The 22841-nt window shown below is 51.1% G+C and overlaps 29 non-coding genes across 29 annotated transcripts; 9 read left to right on the top strand and 20 right to left on the bottom strand.

Moving 5' to 3' along the window:
- Positions 1-174: 174 nt before the first annotated feature.
- On the top strand, positions 175-246 carry trnae-cuc (transfer RNA glutamic acid (anticodon CUC)). The gene has a single exon. It is a non-coding gene; the product is annotated as a tRNA-Glu (tRNA).
- Positions 247-511: 265 nt separating this feature from the next.
- trnae-uuc (transfer RNA glutamic acid (anticodon UUC)) lies at positions 512-583 on the bottom strand. The gene has a single exon. It is a non-coding gene; the product is annotated as a tRNA-Glu (tRNA).
- A 476-nt stretch (positions 584-1059) lies between these two features.
- trnar-acg (transfer RNA arginine (anticodon ACG)) lies at positions 1060-1132 on the bottom strand. Its single transcript has one exon. It is a non-coding gene; the product is annotated as a tRNA-Arg (tRNA).
- A 630-nt stretch (positions 1133-1762) lies between these two features.
- Positions 1763-1834, top strand: trnae-cuc (transfer RNA glutamic acid (anticodon CUC)). Its single transcript has one exon. It is a non-coding gene; the product is annotated as a tRNA-Glu (tRNA).
- A 3101-nt stretch (positions 1835-4935) lies between these two features.
- trnae-cuc (transfer RNA glutamic acid (anticodon CUC)) lies at positions 4936-5007 on the top strand. Its single transcript has one exon. It is a non-coding gene; the product is annotated as a tRNA-Glu (tRNA).
- A 265-nt stretch (positions 5008-5272) lies between these two features.
- On the bottom strand, positions 5273-5344 carry trnae-uuc (transfer RNA glutamic acid (anticodon UUC)). Its single transcript has one exon. It is a non-coding gene; the product is annotated as a tRNA-Glu (tRNA).
- A 476-nt stretch (positions 5345-5820) lies between these two features.
- Positions 5821-5893, bottom strand: trnar-acg (transfer RNA arginine (anticodon ACG)). The gene has a single exon. It is a non-coding gene; the product is annotated as a tRNA-Arg (tRNA).
- A 630-nt stretch (positions 5894-6523) lies between these two features.
- trnae-cuc (transfer RNA glutamic acid (anticodon CUC)) lies at positions 6524-6595 on the top strand. Its single transcript has one exon. It is a non-coding gene; the product is annotated as a tRNA-Glu (tRNA).
- A 265-nt stretch (positions 6596-6860) lies between these two features.
- Positions 6861-6932, bottom strand: trnae-uuc (transfer RNA glutamic acid (anticodon UUC)). Its single transcript has one exon. It is a non-coding gene; the product is annotated as a tRNA-Glu (tRNA).
- A 477-nt stretch (positions 6933-7409) lies between these two features.
- On the bottom strand, positions 7410-7482 carry trnar-acg (transfer RNA arginine (anticodon ACG)). Its single transcript has one exon. It is a non-coding gene; the product is annotated as a tRNA-Arg (tRNA).
- A 967-nt stretch (positions 7483-8449) lies between these two features.
- trnae-uuc (transfer RNA glutamic acid (anticodon UUC)) lies at positions 8450-8521 on the bottom strand. Its single transcript has one exon. It is a non-coding gene; the product is annotated as a tRNA-Glu (tRNA).
- Positions 8522-8995: 474 nt separating this feature from the next.
- On the bottom strand, positions 8996-9068 carry trnar-acg (transfer RNA arginine (anticodon ACG)). Its single transcript has one exon. It is a non-coding gene; the product is annotated as a tRNA-Arg (tRNA).
- Positions 9069-10035: 967 nt separating this feature from the next.
- Positions 10036-10107, bottom strand: trnae-uuc (transfer RNA glutamic acid (anticodon UUC)). The gene has a single exon. It is a non-coding gene; the product is annotated as a tRNA-Glu (tRNA).
- Positions 10108-10581: 474 nt separating this feature from the next.
- trnar-acg (transfer RNA arginine (anticodon ACG)) lies at positions 10582-10654 on the bottom strand. The gene has a single exon. It is a non-coding gene; the product is annotated as a tRNA-Arg (tRNA).
- A 630-nt stretch (positions 10655-11284) lies between these two features.
- trnae-cuc (transfer RNA glutamic acid (anticodon CUC)) lies at positions 11285-11356 on the top strand. Its single transcript has one exon. It is a non-coding gene; the product is annotated as a tRNA-Glu (tRNA).
- A 265-nt stretch (positions 11357-11621) lies between these two features.
- Positions 11622-11693, bottom strand: trnae-uuc (transfer RNA glutamic acid (anticodon UUC)). The gene has a single exon. It is a non-coding gene; the product is annotated as a tRNA-Glu (tRNA).
- A 475-nt stretch (positions 11694-12168) lies between these two features.
- On the bottom strand, positions 12169-12241 carry trnar-acg (transfer RNA arginine (anticodon ACG)). The gene has a single exon. It is a non-coding gene; the product is annotated as a tRNA-Arg (tRNA).
- Positions 12242-12871: 630 nt separating this feature from the next.
- trnae-cuc (transfer RNA glutamic acid (anticodon CUC)) lies at positions 12872-12943 on the top strand. The gene has a single exon. It is a non-coding gene; the product is annotated as a tRNA-Glu (tRNA).
- Positions 12944-16044: 3101 nt separating this feature from the next.
- On the top strand, positions 16045-16116 carry trnae-cuc (transfer RNA glutamic acid (anticodon CUC)). The gene has a single exon. It is a non-coding gene; the product is annotated as a tRNA-Glu (tRNA).
- A 265-nt stretch (positions 16117-16381) lies between these two features.
- Positions 16382-16453, bottom strand: trnae-uuc (transfer RNA glutamic acid (anticodon UUC)). Its single transcript has one exon. It is a non-coding gene; the product is annotated as a tRNA-Glu (tRNA).
- A 476-nt stretch (positions 16454-16929) lies between these two features.
- trnar-acg (transfer RNA arginine (anticodon ACG)) lies at positions 16930-17002 on the bottom strand. Its single transcript has one exon. It is a non-coding gene; the product is annotated as a tRNA-Arg (tRNA).
- A 630-nt stretch (positions 17003-17632) lies between these two features.
- trnae-cuc (transfer RNA glutamic acid (anticodon CUC)) lies at positions 17633-17704 on the top strand. Its single transcript has one exon. It is a non-coding gene; the product is annotated as a tRNA-Glu (tRNA).
- A 265-nt stretch (positions 17705-17969) lies between these two features.
- On the bottom strand, positions 17970-18041 carry trnae-uuc (transfer RNA glutamic acid (anticodon UUC)). Its single transcript has one exon. It is a non-coding gene; the product is annotated as a tRNA-Glu (tRNA).
- A 477-nt stretch (positions 18042-18518) lies between these two features.
- trnar-acg (transfer RNA arginine (anticodon ACG)) lies at positions 18519-18591 on the bottom strand. The gene has a single exon. It is a non-coding gene; the product is annotated as a tRNA-Arg (tRNA).
- Positions 18592-19558: 967 nt separating this feature from the next.
- trnae-uuc (transfer RNA glutamic acid (anticodon UUC)) lies at positions 19559-19630 on the bottom strand. The gene has a single exon. It is a non-coding gene; the product is annotated as a tRNA-Glu (tRNA).
- Positions 19631-20104: 474 nt separating this feature from the next.
- On the bottom strand, positions 20105-20177 carry trnar-acg (transfer RNA arginine (anticodon ACG)). The gene has a single exon. It is a non-coding gene; the product is annotated as a tRNA-Arg (tRNA).
- A 967-nt stretch (positions 20178-21144) lies between these two features.
- On the bottom strand, positions 21145-21216 carry trnae-uuc (transfer RNA glutamic acid (anticodon UUC)). Its single transcript has one exon. It is a non-coding gene; the product is annotated as a tRNA-Glu (tRNA).
- A 474-nt stretch (positions 21217-21690) lies between these two features.
- On the bottom strand, positions 21691-21763 carry trnar-acg (transfer RNA arginine (anticodon ACG)). Its single transcript has one exon. It is a non-coding gene; the product is annotated as a tRNA-Arg (tRNA).
- Positions 21764-22393: 630 nt separating this feature from the next.
- On the top strand, positions 22394-22465 carry trnae-cuc (transfer RNA glutamic acid (anticodon CUC)). The gene has a single exon. It is a non-coding gene; the product is annotated as a tRNA-Glu (tRNA).
- Positions 22466-22841: the final 376 nt, after the last annotated feature.

The following is a 22841-nucleotide window of genomic DNA, read 5'->3' as shown; positions in this document are numbered from 1 at the left end:
GGATGTTCTCACAGAGCATGTGACAGTTTCTCAGTGGAAGAACTGTGATCCAGGGTCAGAGACTCTCTCCTCTCCAAGAGGAAAAGGCTAGCCTTAGCGGTTTTGCTTGAGAAATTGCAGCAAAATCTGGTAGAGGCCCACAGGCAGGCTTGAGGAGACAGGCTGAACAGCCCTTCCCTGGTGGTCTAGTGGTTAGGATTCGGCGCTCTCACCGCCGCGGCCCGGGTTCGATTCCCGGTCAGGGAACGTTCCTTTTGCCCTCCAGCGCGGCCAAGAAAATGTTTGAGTGTAAAAAGTGACCTCCTTCGAGCCGGAGTCGAACCAGCGACCTAAGGATTGCCAACGTTCCACCTACAGTCCTCCGCTCTACCAGCTGAGCTATCGAAGGTATGCAGGGAAAGAGAAGAACCTCAACCTATCAGGTTGCTGCAGCTCCACTGCTGGCTAAATGCGATTCAGTAATAGACAGAAGCTCTGGCTGTTCGATAAGGGGAGCAAAGACAAGCCAAACTTCCCATACCGGGAGTCGAACCCGGGCCGCCTGGGTGAAAACCAGGAATCCTGACCGCTAGACCATATGGGAAAGCCCGCAAACGCCGGTCAGGCTTGTGTGCCATTTTTCATGCGTGTGGCCAGTACAAGGGCAGGGTTATGTTAGGCCCTTTGGCATTCAGTGTGTGACCGTCGCCTTTAAGAATATGGCAATGTTCCGAAGGGATTGTTTACTGAATTCACTTGTACCAGACTCGATGGAGGGAGATGTCATTTGTCTCTCCCAGGGGGTGCAGCTCTCTCCCATTCTTGTGTTCGCATAAAAAGATACTATAAACTGGTCATTAAAGCAAGGTCCCCGTGACAGTGCTTATGCGATGCATTTGAAAGCACGCACGGTATTGTATGGTAGGTGCTATCTAGCTGACAAAACGGCCTATGGTTGGACTGTCAGTTTACAAGAAAAAAAAAAACTAACCATTCCAATACCAATAGTCAAAAACTATGGGCTAATAAAACAAACTAATAAAACTGCTGTAGGCTGATAGCGAAGCAAAAGAGGCAGATCGAGCCAGCCAGGAGTCGAACCTAGAATCTTCTGATCCGTAGTCAGACGCGTTATCCATTGCGCCACTGGCCCACCGGTCAGGCGGCCTGGTGTTTACACGCATCTTGGTGGTGTTCGCCTGGAGCGGGGCCTGTCGCAACATCAACTTTTTCTCATGCCATTAACAGGCCTGGAGCCAACGTAAGGAAGCGCTCCGATGAGGGGTCTGCTATGAAAAGCTTGAAGACGGAGGCGTCACATGTTAGGGATCTCTGTCTTCCTGGCGTGGCTAACGTAGCTGGGTAGCAAATTACTTTAAAACAGTGCAAGGCTGGCCGCTCAAAAAACCAGGCATACCTCAGAGACGACGACACTCTGTGCTATGCGCTCTGTCAACCTCGAGCTCCTTCGCCAGATGCTCTGCAGAAGAAGGGCTGAAAACAAAAAGCGGAGTGAGTCAGGCACCTCTTGGCACTGAGAGCACGGCTGGGCTCTCCTTGTTGTCTTTTGCAAGCTGCTTTGATTGAATTGCAAGTTGCGGTGTTGTTAGGATGTTCTCACGGAGCATGTGACAGTTTCTCAGTGGAAGAACTGTGATCCAGGGTCAGAGACTCTCTCCTCTCCAAGAGGAAAAGGCTAGCCTTAGCGGTTTTGCTTGAGAAATTGCAGCAAAATCTGGTAGAGGCCCACAGGCAGGCTTGAGGAGACAGGCTGAACAGCCCTTCCCTGGTGGTCTAGTGGTTAGGATTCGGCGCTCTCACCGCCGCGGCCCGGGTTCGATTCCCGGTCAGGGAAAGTTCCTTTTGCCCTCCAGCGCGGCCAAGAAAATGTTTGAGTGTGAAAAGTGACCTCCTTCGAGCCGGAGTCGAACCAGCGACCTAAGGATTGCCAACGGTCCACCTACAGTCCTCCGCTCTACCAGCTGAGCTATCGAAGGTATGCAGGTAAAGAGAAGAACCTCAACCTATCAGGTTTCTGCAGCTCCACTGCTGGCTAAAAGCGATTCAGTAATAGACAGAAGCTCTGGCTGTTCGATAAGGGGAGCAAAGACAAGCCAAACTTCCCATACCGGGAGTCGAACCCGGGCCGCCTGGGTGAACACCAGGAATCCTGACCGCTAGACCATATGGGAAAGCCCGCAAACGCCGGTCAGGCTTGTGTGCCATTTTTCATGCGTGTGGCCAGTACAAGGGCAGGGTTATGTTAGGCCCTTTGGCATTCAGTGTGTGACCGTCGCCTTTAAGAATATGGCAATGTTCCGAAGGGATTGTTTACTGAATTTACTTGTACCAGACTCGATGGAGGGAGATGTCATTTGTCTCTCCCAGGGGGTGCAGCTCTCTCCCATTCTTGTGTTCGCATAAAAAGATTCTATAAACTGGTCATTAAAGCAAGGTCCCCGTGACAGTGCTTATGCGATGCATTTGAAAGCACGCACGGTATTGTATGGTAGGCGCTATCTAGCTGACAAAACGGCCTATGGTTGGACTGTCAGTTTACAAGAAAAAAAAAACTAACCATTCCAATACCAATAGTCAAAAACTATGGGCTAATAAAACAAACTAATAAAACTGCTGTAGGCTGATAGCGAAGCAAAAGAGGCAGATCGAGCCAGCCAGTAGTCGAACCTAGAATCTTCTGATCCGTAGTCAGACGCGTTATCCATTGCGCCACTGGCCCACCGGTCAGGCGCCCTGGTGTTTACACGCATCTTGGTGGTGTTCGCCTGGAGCGGGGCCTGTCGCAACATCAACTTTTTCTCATGCCATTAACAGGCCTGGAGCCAACGTAAGGAAGCGCTCCGATGAGGGGTCTGCTATGAAAAGCTTGAAGACGGAGGCGTCACATGTTAGGGATCTCTGTCTTCCTGGCGTGGCTAACGTAGCTGGGTAGCAAATTACTTTAAAACAGTGCAAGGCTGGCCGCTCAAAAAACCAGGCATACCTCAGAGACGACGACACTCTGTGCTATGCGCTCTGTCAACCTCGAGCTCCTTCGCCAGATGCTCTGCAGAAGAAGGGCTGAAAACAAAAAGCGGAGTGAGTCAGGCACCTCTTGGCACTGAGAGCACGGCTGGGCTCTTCTTGTTGTCTTTTGCAAGCTGCTTTGATTGAATTGCAAGTTGCGATGTTGTTAGGATGTTCTCACAGAGCATGTGACAGTTTCTCAGTGGAAGAACTGTGATCCAGGGTCAGAGACTCTCTCCTCTCCAAGAGGAAAAGGCTAGCCTTAGCGGTTTTGCTTGAGAAATTGCAGCAAAATCTGGTAGAGGCCCACAGGCAGGCTTGAGGAGACAGGCTGAACAGCCCTTCCCTGGTGGTCTAGTGGTTAGGATTCGGCGCTCTCACCGCCGCGGCCCGGGTTCGATTCCCGATCAGGGAACGTTCCTTTTGCCCTCCAGCGCGGCCAAGAAAATGTTTGAGTGTGAAAAGTGACCTCCTTCGAGCCGGAGTCGAACCAGCGACCTAAGGATTGCCAACGTTCCACCTACAGTCCTCCGCTCTACCAGCTGAGCTATCGAAGGTATGCAGGGAAAGAGAAGAACCTCAACCTATCAGGTTGCTGCAGCTCCACTGCTGGCTAAAAGCGATTCAGTAATAGACAGAAGCTCTGGCTGTTCGATAAGGGGAGCAAAGACAAGCCAAACTTCCCATACCGGGAGTCGAACCCGGGCCGCCTGGGTGAAAACCAGGAATCCTGACGGCTAGACCATATGGGAAAGCCCGCAAACGCCGGTCAGGCTTGTGTGCCATATTTCATGCGTGTGGCCAGTACAAGGGCAGGGTTATGTTAGGCCCTTTGGCATTCAGTGTGTGACCGTCGCCTTTAAGAATATGGCAATGTTCCGAAGGGATTGTTTACTGAATTCACTTGTACCAGACTCGATGGAGGGAGATGTCATTTGTCTCTCCCAGGGGGTGCAGCTCTCTCCCATTCTTGTGTTCGCATAAAAAGATACTATAAACTGGTCATTAAAGCAAGGTCCCCGTGACAGTGCTTATGCGATGCATTTGAAAGCACGCACGGTATTGTATGGTAGGCGCTATCTAGCTGACAAAACGGCCTATGGTTGGACTGTCAGTTTACAAGAAAAAAAAACTAACCATTCCAATACCAATAGTCAAAAACTATGGGCTAATAAAACAAGCTAATAAAACTGCTGTAGGCTGATAGCGAAGCAAAAGAGGCAGATCGAGCCAGCCAGGAGTCGAACCTAGAATCTTCTCATCCGTAGTCAGACGCGTTATCCATTGCGCCACTGGCCCACCGATGAGGCGCCCTGGTGTTTACACGCATCTTGGTGGTGTTTGCCTGGAGCGGGGCCTGTCGCAACATCAACTTTTTCTCATGCCATTAACAGGCCTGGAGCCAACGTAAGGAAGCGCTCCAAAGAGGGGTCTGCTATGAAAAGCTTGAAGACGGAGGCGTCACATGTTAGGGATCTCTGTCTTCCTGGCGTGGCTAACGTAGCTGGGTAGCAAATTACTTTAAAACAGTGCAAGGCTGGCCGCTCAAAAAGCCAGGCATACCTCAGAGACGACGACACTCTGTGCTATGCGCTCTGTCAACCTCGAGCTCCTTCGCCAGATGCTCTGCAGAAGAAGGGCTGAAAACAAAAAGCGGAGTGAGTCAGGCACCTCTTGGCACTGAGAGCACGGCTGGGCTCTCCTTGTTGTCTTTTGCAAGCTGCTTTGATTGAATTGAAAGTTGCGATGTTGTTAGGATGTTCTCACAGAGCATGTGACAGTTTCTCAGTGGAAGAACTGTGATCCAGGGTCAGAGACTCTCTCCTCTCCAAGAGGAAAAGGCTAGCCTTAGCGGTTTTGCTTGAGAAATTGCAGCAAAATCTGGTAGAGGCCCACAGGCAGGCTTGAGGAGACAGGCTGAACAGCCCTTCCCTGGTGGTCTAGTGGTTAGGATTCGGCGCTCTCACCGCCGCGGCCCGGGTTCGATTCCCGGTCAGGGAACGTTCCTTTTGCCCTCCAGCGCGGCCAAGAAAATGTTTGAGTGTAAAAAGTGACCTCCTTCGAGCCGGAGTCGAACCAGCGACCTAAGGATTGCCAACGTTCCACCTACAGTCCTCCGCTCTACCAGCTGAGCTATCGAAGGTATGCAGGGAAAGAGAAGAACCTCAACCTATCAGGTTGCTGCAGCTCCACTGCTGGCTAAATGCGATTCAGTAATAGACAGAAGCTCTGGCTGTTCGATAAGGGGAGCAAAGACAAGCCAAACTTCCCATACCGGGAGTCGAACCCGGGCCGCCTGGGTGAAAACCAGGAATCCTGACCGCTAGACCATATGGGAAAGCCCGCAAACGCCGGTCAGGCTTGTGTGCCATTTTTCATGCGTGTGGCCAGTACAAGGGCAGGGTTATGTTAGGCCCTTTGGCATTCAGTGTGTGACCGTCGCCTTTAAGAATATGGCAATGTTCCGAAGGGATTGTTTACTGAATTCACTTGTACCAGACTCGATGGAGGGAGATGTCATTTGTCTCTCCCAGGGGGTGCAGCTCTCTCCCATTCTTGTGTTCGCATAAAAAGATACTATAAACTGGTCATTAAAGCAAGGTCCCCGTGACAGTGCTTATGCGATGCATTTGAAAGCACGCACGGTATTGTATGGTAGGTGCTATCTAGCTGACAAAACGGCCTATGGTTGGACTGTCAGTTTACAAGAAAAAAAAAAACTAACCATTCCAATACCAATAGTCAAAAACTATGGGCTAATAAAACAAACTAATAAAACTGCTGTAGGCTGATAGCGAAGCAAACGAGGCAGATCGAGCCAGCCAGGAGTAGAACCTAGAATCTTCTGATCCGTAGTCAGACGCGTTATCCATTGCGCCACTGGCCCACCGGTCAGGCGCCCTGGTGTTTACAAGCATCTTGGTGGTGTTCGTCTGGAGCGGGGCCTGTCGCAACATCAACTTTTTCTCATGCCATTAACAGGCCTGGAGCCAACGTAAGGAAGCGCTCCGATGAGGGGTCTGCTATGAAAAGCTTGAAGACGGAGGCGTCACATGTTAGGGATCTCTGTCTTCCTGGCGTGGCTAACGTAGCTGGGTAGCAAATTACTTTAAAACAGTGCAAGGCTGGCCGCTCAAAAAGCCAGGCATACCTCAGAGACGACGACACTCTGTGCTATGCGCTCTGTCAACCTCGAGCTCCTTCGCCAGATGCTTTGCAGAAGAAGGGCTGAAAACAAAAAGTGGAGTGAGTCAGGCACCTCTTGGCACTGAGAGCACGGCTGGGCTCTCCTTGTTGTCTTTTGCAAGCTGCTTTGATTGAATTGCAAGTTGCGGTGTTGTTAGGATGTTCTCACGGAGCATGTGACAGTTTCTCAGTGGAAGAACTGTGAGCCAGGGTCAGAGACTCTCTCCTCTCCAAGAGGAAAAGGCTAGCCTTAGCGGTTTTGCTTGAGAAATTGCAGCAAAATCTGGTAGAGGCCCACAGGCAGGCTTGAGGAGACAGGCTGAACAGCCCTTCCCTGGTGGTCTAGTGGTTAGGATTCGGCGCTCTCACCGCTGCGGCCCGGGTTCGATTCCCGGTCAGGGAACGTTCCTTTTGCCCTCCAGCGCGGCCAAGAAGATGTTTGAGTGTGAAAAGTGACCTCCTTCGAGCCGGAGTCGAACCAGCGACCTAAGGATTGCCAACGTTCCACCTACAGTCCTCCGCTCTACCAGCTGAGCTATCGAAGGTATGCAGGGAAAGAGAAGAACCTCAACCTATCAGGTTGCTGCAGCTCCACTGCTGGCTAAAAGCGATTCAGTAATAGACAGAAGCTCTGGCTGTTCGATAAGGGGAGCAAAGAGAAGCCAAACGTCCCATACCGGGAGTCGAACCCGGGCCGCCTGGGTGAAAACCAGGAATCCTGACCGCTAGACCATATGGGAAAGCCCGCAAACGCCGGTCAGGCTTGTGTGCCATTTTTCATGCGTGTGGCCAGTACAAGGGCAGGGTTATGTTAGGCCCTTTGGCATTCAGTGTGTGACCGTCGCCTTTAAGAATATGGCAATGTTCCGAAGGGATTGTTTACTGAATTCACTTGTACCAGACTCGATGGAGGGAGATGTCATTTGTCTCTCCCAGGGGGTGCAGCTCTCTCCCATTCTTGTGTTCGCATAAAAAGATACTATAAACTGGTCATTAAAGCAAGGTCCCCGTGACAGTGCTTATGCGATGCATTTGAAAGCACGCACGGTATTGTATGGAAGGTGCTATCTAGCTGACAAAACGGCCTATGGTTGGACTGTCAGTTTACAAGAAAAAAAAAAAACTAACCATTCCAATACCAATAGTCAAAAACTATGGGCTAATAAAACAAACTAATAAAACTGCTGTAGGCTGATAGCGAAGCAAAAGAGGCAGATCGAGCCAGCCAGGAGTCGAACCTAGAATCTTCTGATCCGTAGTCAGACGCGTTATCCATTGCGCCACTGGCCCACCGGTCAGGCGCCCTGGTGTTTACACGCATCTTGGTGGTGTTCGCCTGGAGCGGGGCCTGTCGCAACATCAACTTTTTCTCATGCCATTAACAGGCCTGGAGCCAACGTAACGAAGCGCTCCGATGAGGGGTCTGCTATGAAAAGCTTGAAGACGGAGGCGTCACATGTTAGGGATCTCTGTCTTCCTGGCGTGGCTAACTTAGCTGGGTAGCAAATTACTTTAAAACAGTGCAAGGCTGGCCGCTCAAAAAACCAGGCATACCTCAGAGACGACGACACTCTGTGCTATGCGCTCTGTCAACCTCGAGCTCCTTCGCCAGATGCTCTGCAGAAGAAGGGCTGAAAACAAAAAGCGGAGTGAGTCAGGCACCTCTTGGCACTGAGAGCACGGCTGGGCTCTCCTTGTTGTCTTTTGCAAGCTGCTTTGATTGAATTGCAAGTTGCGGTGTTGTTAGGATGTTCTCACGGAGCATGTGACAGTTTCTCAGTGGAAGAACTGTGATCCAGGGTCAGAGACTCTCTCCTCTCCAAGAGGAAAAGGCTAGCCTTAGCGGTTTTGCTTGAGAAATTGCAGCAAAATCTGGTAGAGGCCCACAGGCAGGCTTGAGGAGACAGGCTGAACAGCCCTTCCCTGGTGGTCTAGTGGTTAGGATTCGGTGCTCTCACTGCCGCGGCCTGGGTTCGATTCCCGGTCAGGGAAAGTTCCTTTTGCCCTCCAGCGCGGCCAAGAAAATGTTTGAGTGTGAAAAGTGACCTCCTTCGAGCCGGAGTCGAACCAGCGACCTAAGGATTGCCAACGGTCCACCTACAGTCCTCCGCTCTACCAGCTGAGCTATCGAAGGTATGCAGGGAAAGAGAAGAACCTCAACCTATCAGGTTTCTGCAGCTCCACTGCTGGCTAAAAGCGATTCAGTAATAGACAGAAGCTCTGGCTGTTCGATAAGGGGAGCAAAGACAAGCCAAACTTCCCATACCGGGAGTCGAACCCGGGCCGCCTGGGTGAAAACCAGGAATCCTGACCGCTAGACCATATGGGAAAGCCCGCAAGCGCCGGTCAGGCTTGTGTGCCATTTTTCATGCGTGTGGCCAGTACAAGGGCAGGGTTATGTTAGGCCCTTTGGCATTCAGTGTGTGACCGTCGCCTTTAAGAATATGGCAATGTTCCGAAGGGATTGTTTACTGAATTCACTTGTACCAGACTCGATGGAGGGAGATGTCATTTGTCTCTCCCAGGGAGTGCAGCTCTCTCCCATTCTTGTGTTCGCATAAAAAGATACTATAAACTGGTCATTAAAGCAAGGTCCCCGTGACAGTGCTTATGCGATGCATTTGAAAGCACGCACGGTATTGTATGGTAGGCGCTATCTAGCTGACAAAACGGCCTATGGTTGGACTGTCAGTTTACAAGAAAAAAAAACTAACCATTCCAATACCAATAGTCAAAAACTATGGGCTAATAAAACAAGCTAATAAAACTGCTGTAGGCTGATAGCGAAGCAAAAGAGGCAGATCAAGCCAGCCAGGAGTCGAACCTAGAATCTTCTGATCCGTAGTCAGACGCGTTATCCATTGCGCCACTGGCCCACCGGTCAGGCGCCCTGGTGTTTACACGCATCTTGGTGGTGTTCGCCTGGAGCGGGGCCTGTCGCAACATCAACTTTTTCTCATGCCATTAACAGGCCTGGAGCCAACGTAAGGAAGCGCTCCGATGAGGGGTCTGCTATGAAAAGCTTGAAGACGGAGGCGTCACATGTTAGGGATCTCTGTCTTCCTGGCGTGGCTAACGTAGCTGGGTAGCAAATTACTTTAAAACAGTGCAAGGCTGGCCGCTCAAAAAGCCAGGCATACCTCAGAGACGACGACACTCTGTGCTATGCGCTCTGTCAACCTCGAGCTCCTTCGCCAGATGCTCTGCAGAAGAAGGGCTGAAAACAAAAAGCGGAGTGAGTCAGGCACCTCTTGGCACTGAGAGCACGGCTGGGCTCTCCTTGTTGTCTTTTGCAAGCTGCTTTGATTGAATTGCAAGTTGCGGTGTTGTTAGGATGTTCTCACGGAGCATGTGACAGTTTCTCAGTGGAAGAACTGTGATCCAGGGTCAAAGACTCTCTCCTCTCCAAGAGGAAAAGGCTAGCCTTAGCGGTTTTGCTTGAGAAATTGCAGCAAAATCTGGTAGAGGCCCACAGGCAGGCTTGAGGAGACAGGCTGAACAGCCCTTCCCTGGTGGTCTAGTGGTTAGGATTCGGCGCTCTCACTGCCGCGGCCAGGGTTCGATTCCCGGTCAGGGAACGTTCCTTTTGCCCTCCAGCGCGGCCAAGAAAATGTTTGAGTGTGAAAAGTGACCTCCTTCGAGCCGGAGTCGAACCAGCGACCTAAGGATTGCCAACGTTCCACCTACAGTCCTCCGCTCTACCAGCTGAGCTATCGAAGGTATGCAGGGAAAGAGAAGAACCTCAACCTATCAGGTTGCTGCAGCTCCACTGCTGGCTAAAAGCGATTCAGTAATAGACAGAAGCTCTGGCTGTTCGATAAGGGGAGCAAAGACAAGCCAAACTTCCCATACCGGGAGTCGAACCCGGGCCGCCTGGGTGAAAACCAGGAATCCTGACCGCTAGACCATATGGGAAAGCCTGCAAATGCCGGTCAGGCTTGTGTGCCATTTTTCATGCGTGTGGCCAGTACAAGGGCAGGGTTATGTTAGGCCCTTTGGCATTCAGTGTGTGACCGTCGCCTTTAAGAATATGGCAATGTTCCGAAGGGATTGTTTACTGAATTCACTTGTACCAGACTCGATGGAGGGAGATGTCATTTGTCTCTCCCAGGGGGTGCAGCTCTCTCCCATTCTTGTGTTCGCATAAAAAGATACTATAAACTGGTCATTAAAGCAAGGTCCCTGTGACAGTGCTTATGCGATGCATTTGAAAGCACGCACGGTATTGTATGGTAGGCGCTATCTAGCTGACAAAACGGCCTATGGTTGGACTGTCAGTTTACAAGAAAAAAAAACTAACCATTCCAATACCAATAGTCAAAAACTATGGGCTAATAAAACAAGCTAATAAAACTGCTGTAGGCTGATAGCGAAGCAAAAGAGGCAGATCGAGCCAGCCAGGAGTCGAACCTAGAATCTTCTGATCCGTAGTCAGACGCGTTATCCATTGCGCCACTGGCCCACCGGTCAGGCACCCTGGTGTTTACACGCATCTTGGTGGTGTTTGCCTGGAGCGGGGCCTGTCGCAACACCAACTTTTTCTCATGCCATTAACAGGCCTGGAGCCAACGTAAGGAAGCGCTCCGATGAGGGGTCTGCTATGAAAAGCTTGAAGATGGAGGCGTCACATGTTAGGGATCTCTGTCTTCCTGGCGTGGCTAACGTAGCTGGGTAGCAAATTACTTTAAAACAGTGCAAGGCTGGCCGCTCAAAAAGCCAGGCATACCTCAGAGACGACGGCACTCTGTGCTATGCGCTCTGTCAACCTCGAGCTCCTTCGCCAGATGCTTTGCAGAAGAAGGGCTGAAAACAAAAAGTGGAGTGAGTCAGGCACCTCTTGGCACTGAGAGCACGGCTGGGCTCTCCTTGTTGTCTTTTGCAAGCTGCTTTGATTGAATTGCAAGTTGCGGTGTTGTTAGGATGTTCTCACGGAGCATGTGACAGTTTCTCAGTGGAAGAACTGTGATCCAGGGTCAGAGACTCTCTCCTCTCCAAGAGGAAAAGGCTAGCCTTAGCGGTTTTGCTTGAGAAATTGCAGCAAAATCTGGTAGAGGCCCACAGGCAGGCTTGAGGAGACAGGCTGAACAGCCCTTCCCTGGTGGTCTAGTGGTTAGGATTCGGCGCTCTCACCGCCGCGGCCCGGGTTCGATTCCCGGTCAGGGAACGTTCCTTTTGCCCTCCAGCGCGGCCAAGAAAATGTTTGAGTGTGAAAAGTGACCTCCTTCGAGCCGGAGTCGAACCAGCGACCTAAGGATTGCCAACGTTCCACCTACAGTCCTCCGCTCTACCAGCTGAGCTATCGAAGGTATGCAGGGAAAGAGAAGAACCTCAACCTATCAGGTTGCTGCAGCTCCACTGCTGGCTAAAAGCGATTCAGTAATTGACAGAAGCTCTGGCTGTTCGATAAGGGGAGCAAAGACAAGCCAAACTTCCCATACCGGGAGTCGAACCCGGGCCGCCTGGGTGAAAACCAGGAATCCTGACCGCTAGACCATATGGGAAAGCCCGCAAACGCCGGTCAGGCTTGTGTGCCATTTTTCATGCGTGTGGCCAGTACAAGGGCAGGGTTATGTTAGGCCCTTTGGCATTCAGTGTGTGACCGTCGCCTTTAAGAATATGGCAATGTTCCGAAGGGATTGTTTACTGAATTCACTTGTACCAGACTCGATGGAGGGAGATGTCATTTGTCTCTCCCAGGGGGTGCAGCTCTCTCCCATTCTTGTGTTCGCATAAAAAGATACTATAAACTGGTCATTAAAGCAAGGTCCCCGTGACAGTGCTTATGCGATGCATTTGAAAGCACGCACGGTATTGTATGGTAGGTGCTATCTAGCTGACAAAACAGCCTATGGTTGGACTGTCAGTTTACAAGAAATAAAAAACTAACCATTCCAATACCAATAGTCAAAAACTATGGGCTAATAAAACAAACTAATAAAACTGCTGTAGGCTGATAGCGAAGCAAAAGAGGCAGATCGAGCCAGCCAGGAGTCGAACCTAGAATCTTCTGATCCGTAGTCAGACGCGTTATCCATTGCGCCACTGGCCCACCGGTCAGGCGGCCTGGTGTTTACACGCATCTTGGTGGTGTTCGCCTGGAGCGGGGCCTGTCGCAACATCAACTTTTTCTCATGCCATTAACAGGCCTGGAGCCAACGTAAGGAAGCGCTCCGATGAGGGGTCTGCTATGAAAAGCTTGAAGACGGAGGCGTCACATGTTAGGGATCTCTGTCTTCCTGGCGTGGCTAACGTAGCTGGGTAGCAAATTACTTTAAAACAGTGCAAGGCTGGCCGCTCAAAAAACCAGGCATACCTCAGAGACGACGACACTCTGTGCTATGCGCTCTGTCAACCTCGAGCTCCTTCGCCAGATGCTCTGCAGAAGAAGGGCTGAAAACAAAAAGCGGAGTGAGTCAGGCACCTCTTGGCACTGAGAGCACGGCTGGGCTCTCCTTGTTGTCTTTTGCAAGCTGCTTTGATTGAATTGCAAGTTGCGGTGTTGTTAGGATGTTCTCACGGAGCATGTGACAGTTTCTCAGTGGAAGAACTGTGATCCAGGGTCAGAGACTCTCTCCTCTCCAAGAGGAAAAGGCTAGCCTTAGCGGTTTTGCTTGAGAAATTGCAGCAAAATCTGGTAGAGGCCCACAGGCAGGCTTGAGGAGACAGGCTGAACAGCCCTTCCCTGGTGGTCTAGTGGTTAGGATTCGGCGCTCTCACCGCCGCGGCCCGGGTTCGATTCCCGGTCAGGGAAAGTTCCTTTTGCCCTCCAGCGCGGCCAAGAAAATGTTTGAGTGTGAAAAGTGACCTCCTTCGAGCCGGAGTCGAACCAGCGACCTAAGGATTGCCAACGGTCCACCTACAGTCCTCCGCTCTACCAGCTGAGCTATCGAAGGTATGCAGGTAAAGAGAAGAACCTCAACCTATCAGGTTTCTGCAGCTCCACTGCTGGCTAAAAGCGATTCAGTAATAGACAGAAGCTCTGGCTGTTCGATAAGGGGAGCAAAGACAAGCCAAACTTCCCATACCGGGAGTCGAACCCAGGCCGCCTGGGTGAACACCAGGAATCCTGACCGCTAGACCATATGGGAAAGCCCGCAAACGCCGGTCAGGCTTGTGTGCCATTTTTCATGCGTGTGGCCAGTACAAGGGCAGGGTTATGTTAGGCCCTTTGGCATTCAGTGTGTGACCGTCGCCTTTAAGAATATGGCAATGTTCCGAAGGGATTGTTTACTGAATTCACTTGTACCAGACTCGATGGAGGGAGATGTCATTTGTCTCTCCCAGGGGGTGCAGCTCTCTCCCATTCTTGTGTTCGCATAAAAAGATTCTATAAACTGGTCATTAAAGCAAGGTCCCCGTGACAGTGCTTATGCGATGCATTTGAAAGCACGCACGGTATTGTATGGTAGGCGCTATCTAGCTGACAAAACGGCCTATGGTTGGACTGTCAGTTTACAAGAAAAAAAAAACTAACCATTCCAATACCAATAGTCAAAAACTATGGGCTAATAAAACAAACTAATAAAACTGCTGTAGGCTGATAGCGAAGCAAAAGAGGCAGATCGAGCCAGCCAGTAGTCGAACCTAGAATCTTCTGATCCGTAGTCAGACGCGTTATCCATTGCGCCACTGGCCCACCGGTCAGGCGCCCTGGTGTTTACACGCATCTTGGTGGTGTTCGCCTGGAGCGGGGCCTGTCGCAACATCAACTTTTTCTCATGCCATTAACAGGCCTGGAGCCAACGTAAGGAAGCGCTCCGATGAGGGGTCTGCTATGAAAAGCTTGAAGACGGAGGCGTCACATGTTAGGGATCTCTGTCTTCCTGGCGTGGCTAACGTAGCTGGGTAGCAAATTACTTTAAAACAGTGCAAGGCTGGCCGCTCAAAAAACCAGGCATACCTCAGAGACGACGACACTCTGTGCTATGCGCTCTGTCAACCTCGAGCTCCTTCGCCAGATGCTCTGCAGAAGAAGGGCTGAAAACAAAAAGCGGAGTGAGTCAGGCACCTCTTGGCACTGAGAGCACGGCTGGGCTCTTCTTGTTGTCTTTTGCAAGCTGCTTTGATTGAATTGCAAGTTGCGATGTTGTTAGGATGTTCTCACAGAGCATGTGACAGTTTCTCAGTGGAAGAACTGTGATCCAGGGTCAGAGACTCTCTCCTCTCCAAGAGGAAAAGGCTAGCCTTAGCGGTTTTGCTTGAGAAATTGCAGCAAAATCTGGTAGAGGCCCACAGGCAGGCTTGAGGAGACAGGCTGAACAGCCCTTCCCTGGTGGTCTAGTGGTTAGGATTCGGCGCTCTCACCGCCGCGGCCCGGGTTCGATTCCCGATCAGGGAACGTTCCTTTTGCCCTCCAGCGCGGCCAAGAAAATGTTTGAGTGTGAAAAGTGACCTCCTTCGAGCCGGAGTCGAACCAGCGACCTAAGGATTGCCAACGTTCCACCTACAGTCCTCCGCTCTACCAGCTGAGCTATCGAAGGTATGCAGGGAAAGAGAAGAACCTCAACCTATCAGGTTGCTGCAGCTCCACTGCTGGCTAAAAGCGATTCAGTAATAGACAGAAGCTCTGGCTGTTCGATAAGGGGAGCAAAGACAAGCCAAACTTCCCATACCGGGAGTCGAACCCGGGCCGCCTGGGTGAAAACCAGGAATCCTGACGGCTAGACCATATGGGAAAGCCCGCAAACGCCGGTCAGGCTTGTGTGCCATATTTCATGCGTGTGGCCAGTACAAGGGCAGGGTTATGTTAGGCCCTTTGGCATTCAGTGTGTGACCGTCGCCTTTAAGAATATGGCAATGTTCCGAAGGGATTGTTTACTGAATTCACTTGTACCAGACTCGATGGAGGGAGATGTCATTTGTCTCTCCCAGGGGGTGCAGCTCTCTCCCATTCTTGTGTTCGCATAAAAAGATACTATAAACTGGTCATTAAAGCAAGGTCCCCGTGACAGTGCTTATGCGATGCATTTGAAAGCACGCACGGTATTGTATGGTAGGCGCTATCTAGCTGACAAAACGGCCTATGGTTGGACTGTCAGTTTACAAGAAAAAAAAACTAACCATTCCAATACCAATAGTCAAAAACTATGGGCTAATAAAACAAGCTAATAAAACTGCTGTAGGCTGATAGCGAAGCAAAAGAGGCAGATCGAGCCAGCCAGGAGTCGAACCTAGAATCTTCTCATCCGTAGTCAGACGCGTTATCCATTGCGCCACTGGCCCACCGATGAGGCGCCCTGGTGTTTACACGCATCTTGGTGGTGTTTGCCTGGAGCGGGGCCTGTCGCAACATCAACTTTTTCTCATGCCATTAACAGGCCTGGAGCCAACGTAAGGAAGCGCTCCAAAGAGGGGTCTGCTATGAAAAGCTTGAAGACGGAGGCGTCACATGTTAGGGATCTCTGTCTTCCTGGCGTGGCTAACGTAGCTGGGTAGCAAATTACTTTAAAACAGTGCAAGGCTGGCCGCTCAAAAAGCCAGGCATACCTCAGAGACGACGACACTCTGTGCTATGCGCTCTGTCAACCTCGAGCTCCTTCGCCAGATGCTCTGCAGAAGAAGGGCTGAAAACAAAAAGCGGAGTGAGTCAGGCACCTCTTGGCACTGAGAGCACGGCTGGGCTCTCCTTGTTGTCTTTTGCAAGCTGCTTTGATTGAATTGAAAGTTGCGATGTTGTTAGGATGTTCTCACAGAGCATGTGACAGTTTCTCAGTGGAAGAACTGTGATCCAGGGTCAGAGACTCTCTCCTCTCCAAGAGGAAAAGGCTAGCCTTAGCGGTTTTGCTTGAGAAATTGCAGCAAAATCTGGTAGAGGCCCACAGGCAGGCTTGAGGAGACAGGCTGAACAGCCCTTCCCTGGTGGTCTAGTGGTTAGGATTCGGCGCTCTCACCGCCGCGGCCCGGGTTCGATTCCCGGTCAGGGAACGTTCCTTTTGCCCTCCAGCGCGGCCAAGAAAATGTTTGAGTGTAAAAAGTGACCTCCTTCGAGCCGGAGTCGAACCAGCGACCTAAGGATTGCCAACGTTCCACCTACAGTCCTCCGCTCTACCAGCTGAGCTATCGAAGGTATGCAGGGAAAGAGAAGAACCTCAACCTATCAGGTTGCTGCAGCTCCACTGCTGGCTAAATGCGATTCAGTAATAGACAGAAGCTCTGGCTGTTCGATAAGGGGAGCAAAGACAAGCCAAACTTCCCATACCGGGAGTCGAACCCGGGCCGCCTGGGTGAAAACCAGGAATCCTGACCGCTAGACCATATGGGAAAGCCCGCAAACGCCGGTCAGGCTTGTGTGCCATTTTTCATGCGTGTGGCCAGTACAAGGGCAGGGTTATGTTAGGCCCTTTGGCATTCAGTGTGTGACCGTCGCCTTTAAGAATATGGCAATGTTCCGAAGGGATTGTTTACTGAATTCACTTGTACCAGACTCGATGGAGGGAGATGTCATTTGTCTCTCCCAGGGGGTGCAGCTCTCTCCCATTCTTGTGTTCGCATAAAAAGATACTATAAACTGGTCATTAAAGCAAGGTCCCCGTGACAGTGCTTATGCGATGCATTTGAAAGCACGCACGGTATTGTATGGTAGGTGCTATCTAGCTGACAAAACGGCCTATGGTTGGACTGTCAGTTTACAAGAAAAAAAAAAACTAACCATTCCAATACCAATAGTCAAAAACTATGGGCTAATAAAACAAACTAATAAAACTGCTGTAGGCTGATAGCGAAGCAAACGAGGCAGATCGAGCCAGCCAGGAGTAGAACCTAGAATCTTCTGATCCGTAGTCAGACGCGTTATCCATTGCGCCACTGGCCCACCGGTCAGGCGCCCTGGTGTTTACAAGCATCTTGGTGGTGTTCGTCTGGAGCGGGTTCTGTCGCAACATCAACTTTTTCTCATGCCATTAACAGGCCTGGAGCCAACGTAAGGAAGCGCTCCGATGAGGGGTCTGCTATGAAAAGCTTGAAGACGGAGGCGTCACATGTTAGGGATCTCTGTCTTCCTGGCGTGGCTAACGTAGCTGGGTAGCAAATTACTTTAAAACAGTGCAAGGCTGGCCGCTCAAAAAGCCAGGCATACCTCAGAGACGACGACACTCTGTGCTATGCGCTCTGTCAACCTCGAGCTCCTTCGCCAGATGCTTTGCAGAAGAAGGGCTGAAAACAAAAAGTGGAGTGAGTCAGGCACCTCTTGGCACTGAGAGCACGGCTGGGCTCTCCTTGTTGTCTTTTGCAAGCTGCTTTGATTGAATTGCAAGTTGCGGTGTTGTTAGGATGTTCTCACGGAGCATGTGACAGTTTCTCAGTGGAAGAACTGTGAGCCAGGGTCAGAGACTCTCTCCTCTCCAAGAGGAAAAGGCTAGCCTTAGCGGTTTTGCTTGAGAAATTGCAGCAAAATCTGGTAGAGGCCCACAGGCAGGCTTGAGGAGACAGGCTGAACAGCCCTTCCCTGGTGGTCTAGTGGTTAGGATTCGGCGCTCTCACCGCTGCGGCCCGGGTTCGATTCCCGGTCAGGGAACGTTCCTTTTGCCCTCCAGCGCGGCCAAGAAGATGTTTGAGTGTGAAAAGTGACCTCCTTCGAGCCGGAGTCGAACCAGCGACCTAAGGATTGCCAACGTTCCACCTACAGTCCTCCGCTCTACCAGCTGAGCTATCGAAGGTATGCAGGGAAAGAGAAGAACCTCAACCTATCAGGTTGCTGCAGCTCCACTGCTGGCTAAAAGCGATTCAGTAATAGACAGAAGCTCTGGCTGTTCGATAAGGGGAGCAAAGAGAAGCCAAACGTCCCATACCGGGAGTCGAACCCGGGCCGCCTGGGTGAAAACCAGGAATCCTGACCGCTAGACCATATGGGAAAGCCCGCAAACGCCGGTCAGGCTTGTGTGCCATTTTTCATGCGTGTGGCCAGTACAAGGGCAGGGTTATGTTAGGCCCTTTGGCATTCAGTGTGTGACCGTCGCCTTTAAGAATATGGCAATGTTCCGAAGGGATTGTTTACTGAATTCACTTGTACCAGACTCGATGGAGGGAGATGTCATTTGTCTCTCCCAGGGGGTGCAGCTCTCTCCCATTCTTGTGTTCGCATAAAAAGATACTATAAACTGGTCATTAAAGCAAGGTCCCCGTGACAGTGCTTATGCGATGCATTTGAAAGCACGCACGGTATTGTATGGAAGGTGCTATCTAGCTGACAAAACGGCCTATGGTTGGACTGTCAGTTTACAAGAAAAAAAAAAAACTAACCATTCCAATACCAATAGTCAAAAACTATGGGCTAATAAAACAAACTAATAAAACTGCTGTAGGCTGATAGCGAAGCAAAAGAGGCAGATCGAGCCAGCCAGGAGTCGAACCTAGAATCTTCTGATCCGTAGTCAGACGCGTTATCCATTGCGCCACTGGCCCACCGGTCAGGCGCCCTGGTGTTTACACGCATCTTGGTGGTGTTCGCCTGGAGCGGGGCCTGTCGCAACATCAACTTTTTCTCATGCCATTAACAGGCCTGGAGCCAACGTAACGAAGCGCTCCGATGAGGGGTCTGCTATGAAAAGCTTGAAGACGGAGGCGTCACATGTTAGGGATCTCTGTCTTCCTGGCGTGGCTAACTTAGCTGGGTAGCAAATTACTTTAAAACAGTGCAAGGCTGGCCGCTCAAAAAACCAGGCATACCTCAGAGACGACGACACTCTGTGCTATGCGCTCTGTCAACCTGGAGCTCCTTCGCCAGATGCTCTGCAGAAGAAGGGCTGAAAACAAAAAGCGGAGTGAGTCAGGCACCTCTTGGCACTGAGAGCACGGCTGGGCTCTCCTTGTTGTCTTTTGCAAGCTGCTTTGATTGAATTGCAAGTTGCGGTGTTGTTAGGATGTTCTCACGGAGCATGTGACAGTTTCTCAGTGGAAGAACTGTGATCCAGGGTCAGAGACTCTCTCCTCTCCAAGAGGAAAAGGCTAGCCTTAGCGGTTTTGCTTGAGAAATTGCAGCAAAATCTGGTAGAGGCCCACAGGCAGGCTTGAGGAGACAGGCTGAACAGCCCTTCCCTGGTGGTCTAGTGGTTAGGATTCGGTGCTCTCACTGCCGCGGCCTGGGTTCGATTCCCGGTCAGGGAAAGTTCCTTTTGCCCTCCAGCGCGGCCAAGAAAATGTTTGAGTGTGAAAAGTGACCTCCTTCGAGCCGGAGTCGAACCAGCGACCTAAGGATTGCCAACGGTCCACCTACAGTCCTCCGCTCTACCAGCTGAGCTATCGAAGGTATGCAGGGAAAGAGAAGAACCTCAACCTATCAGGTTTCTGCAGCTCCACTGCTGGCTAAAAGCGATTCAGTAATAGACAGAAGCTCTGGCTGTTCGATAAGGGGAGCAAAGACAAGCCAAACTTCCCATACCGGGAGTCGAACCCGGGCCGCCTGGGTGAAAACCAGGAATCCTGACCGCTAGACCATATGGGAAAGCCCGCAAGCGCCGGTCAGGCTTGTGTGCCATTTTTCATGCGTGTGGCCAGTACAAGGGCAGGGTTATGTTAGGCCCTTTGGCATTCAGTGTGTGACCGTCGCCTTTAAGAATATGGCAATGTTCCGAAGGGATTGTTTACTGAATTCACTTGTACCAGACTCGATGGAGGGAGATGTCATTTGTCTCTCCCAGGGAGTGCAGCTCTCTCCCATTCTTGTGTTCGCATAAAAAGATACTATAAACTGGTCATTAAAGCAAGGTCCCCGTGACAGTGCTTATGCGATGCATTTGAAAGCACGCACGGTATTGTATGGTAGGCGCTATCTAGCTGACAAAACGGCCTATGGTTGGACTGTCAGTTTACAAGAAAAAAAAACTAACCATTCCAATACCAATAGTCAAAAACTATGGGCTAATAAAACAAGCTAATAAAACTGCTGTAGGCTGATAGCGAAGCAAAAGAGGCAGATCGAGCCAGCCAGGAGTCGAACCTAGAATCTTCTGATCCGTAGTCAGACGCGTTATCCATTGCGCCACTGGCCCACCGGTCAGGCGCCCTGGTGTTTACACGCATCTTGGTGGTGTTCGCCTGGAGCGGGGCCTGTCGCAACATCAACTTTTTCTCATGCCATTAACAGGCCTGGAGCCAACGTAAGGAAGCGCTCCGATGAGGGGTCTGCTATGAAAAGCTTGAAGACGGAGGCGTCACATGTTAGGGATCTCTGTCTTCCTGGCGTGGCTAACGTAGCTGGGTAGCAAATTACTTTAAAACAGTGCAAGGCTGGCCGCTCAAAAAGCCAGGCATACCTCAGAGACGACGACACTCTGTGCTATGCGCTCTGTCAACCTCGAGCTCCTTCGCCAGATGCTCTGCAGAAGAAGGGCTGAAAACAAAAAGCGGAGTGAGTCAGGCACCTCTTGGCACTGAGAGCACGGCTGGGCTCTCCTTGTTGTCTTTTGCAAGCTGCTTTGATTGAATTGCAAGTTGCGGTGTTGTTAGGATGTTCTCACGGAGCATGTGACAGTTTCTCAGTGGAAGAACTGTGATCCAGGGTCAAAGACTCTCTCCTCTCCAAGAGGAAAAGGCTAGCCTTAGCGGTTTTGCTTGAGAAATTGCAGCAAAATCTGGTAGAGGCCCACAGGCAGGCTTGAGGAGACAGGCTGAACAGCCCTTCCCTGGTGGTCTAGTGGTTAGGATTCGGCGCTCTCACTGCCGCGGCCAGGGTTCGATTCCCGGTCAGGGAACGTTCCTTTTGCCCTCCAGCGCGGCCAAGAAAATGTTTGAGTGTGAAAAGTGACCTCCTTCGAGCCGGAGTCGAACCAGCGACCTAAGGATTGCCAACGTTCCACCTACAGTCCTCCGCTCTACCAGCTGAGCTATCGAAGGTATGCAGGGAAAGAGAAGAACCTCAACCTATCAGGTTGCTGCAGCTCCACTGCTGGCTAAAAGCGATTCAGTAATAGACAGAAGCTCTGGCTGTTCGATAAGGGGAGCAAAGACAAGCCAAACTTCCCATACCGGGAGTCGAACCCGGGCCGCCTGGGTGAAAACCAGGAATCCTGACCGCTAGACCATATGGGAAAGCCTGCAAATGCCGGTCAGGCTTGTGTGCCATTTTTCATGCGTGTGGCCAGTACAAGGGCAGGGTTATGTTAGGCCCTTTGGCATTCAGTGTGTGACCGTCGCCTTTAAGAATATGGCAATGTTCCGAAGGGATTGTTTACTGAATTCACTTGTACCAGACTCGATGGAGGGAGATGTCATTTGTCTCTCCCAGGGGGTGCAGCTCTCTCCCATTCTTGTGTTCGCATAAAAAGATACTATAAACTGGTCATTAAAGCAAGGTCCCTGTGACAGTGCTTATGCGATGCATTTGAAAGCACGCACGGTATTGTATGGTAGGCGCTATCTAGCTGACAAAACGGCCTATGGTTGGACTGTCAGTTTACAAGAAAAAAAAACTAACCATTCCAATACCAATAGTCAAAAACTATGGGCTAATAAAACAAGCTAATAAAACTGCTGTAGGCTGATAGCGAAGCAAAAGAGGCAGATCGAGCCAGCCAGGAGTCGAACCTAGAATCTTCTGATCCGTAGTCAGACGCGTTATCCATTGCGCCACTGGCCCACCGGTCAGGCACCCTGGTGTTTACACGCATCTTGGTGGTGTTTGCCTGGAGCGGGGCCTGTCGCAACACCAACTTTTTCTCATGCCATTAACAGGCCTGGAGCCAACGTAAGGAAGCGCTCCGATGAGGGGTCTGCTATGAAAAGCTTGAAGATGGAGGCGTCACATGTTAGGGATCTCTGTCTTCCTGGCGTGGCTAACGTAGCTGGGTAGCAAATTACTTTAAAACAGTGCAAGGCTGGCCGCTCAAAAAGCCAGGCATACCTCAGAGACGACGGCACTCTGTGCTATGCGCTCTGTCAACCTCGAGCTCCTTCGCCAGATGCTTTGCAGAAGAAGGGCTGAAAACAAAAAGTGGAGTGAGTCAGGCACCTCTTGGCACTGAGAGCACGGCTGGGCTCTCCTTGTTGTCTTTTGCAAGCTGCTTTGATTGAATTGCAAGTTGCGGTGTTGTTAGGATGTTCTCACGGAGCATGTGACAGTTTCTCAGTGGAAGAACTGTGATCCAGGGTCAGAGACTCTCTCCTCTCCAAGAGGAAAAGGCTAGCCTTAGCGGTTTTGCTTGAGAAATTGCAGCAAAATCTGGTAGAGGCCCACAGGCAGGCTTGAGGAGACAGGCTGAACAGCCCTTCCCTGGTGGTCTAGTGGTTAGGATTCGGCGCTCTCACCGCCGCGGCCCGGGTTCGATTCCCGGTCAGGGAACGTTCCTTTTGCCCTCCAGCGCGGCCAAGAAAATGTTTGAGTGTGAAAAGTGACCTCCTTCGAGCCGGAGTCGAACCAGCGACCTAAGGATTGCCAACGTTCCACCTACAGTCCTCCGCTCTACCAGCTGAGCTATCGAAGGTATGCAGGGAAAGAGAAGAACCTCAACCTATCAGGTTGCTGCAGCTCCACTGCTGGCTAAAAGCGATTCAGTAATAGACAGAAGCTCTGGCTGTTCGATAAGGGGAGCAAAGACAAGCCAAACTTCCCATACCGGGAGTCGAACCCGGGCCGCCTGGGTGAACACCAGGAATCCTGACCGCTAGACCATATGGGAAAGCCCGCAAACGCCGGTCAGGCTTGTGTGCCATTTTTC

The sequence above is a fragment of the Pseudorasbora parva genome, chromosome 22 (assembly GCF_024679245.1).
Source record: "Pseudorasbora parva isolate DD20220531a chromosome 22, ASM2467924v1, whole genome shotgun sequence".
NCBI classification, from domain to species: Eukaryota; Metazoa; Chordata; class Actinopteri; order Cypriniformes; family Gobionidae; genus Pseudorasbora; species Pseudorasbora parva.
The sequence above is the reverse complement of the archived record's forward strand: the minus strand, read 5'-3'. Positions and strand labels throughout refer to the sequence as shown.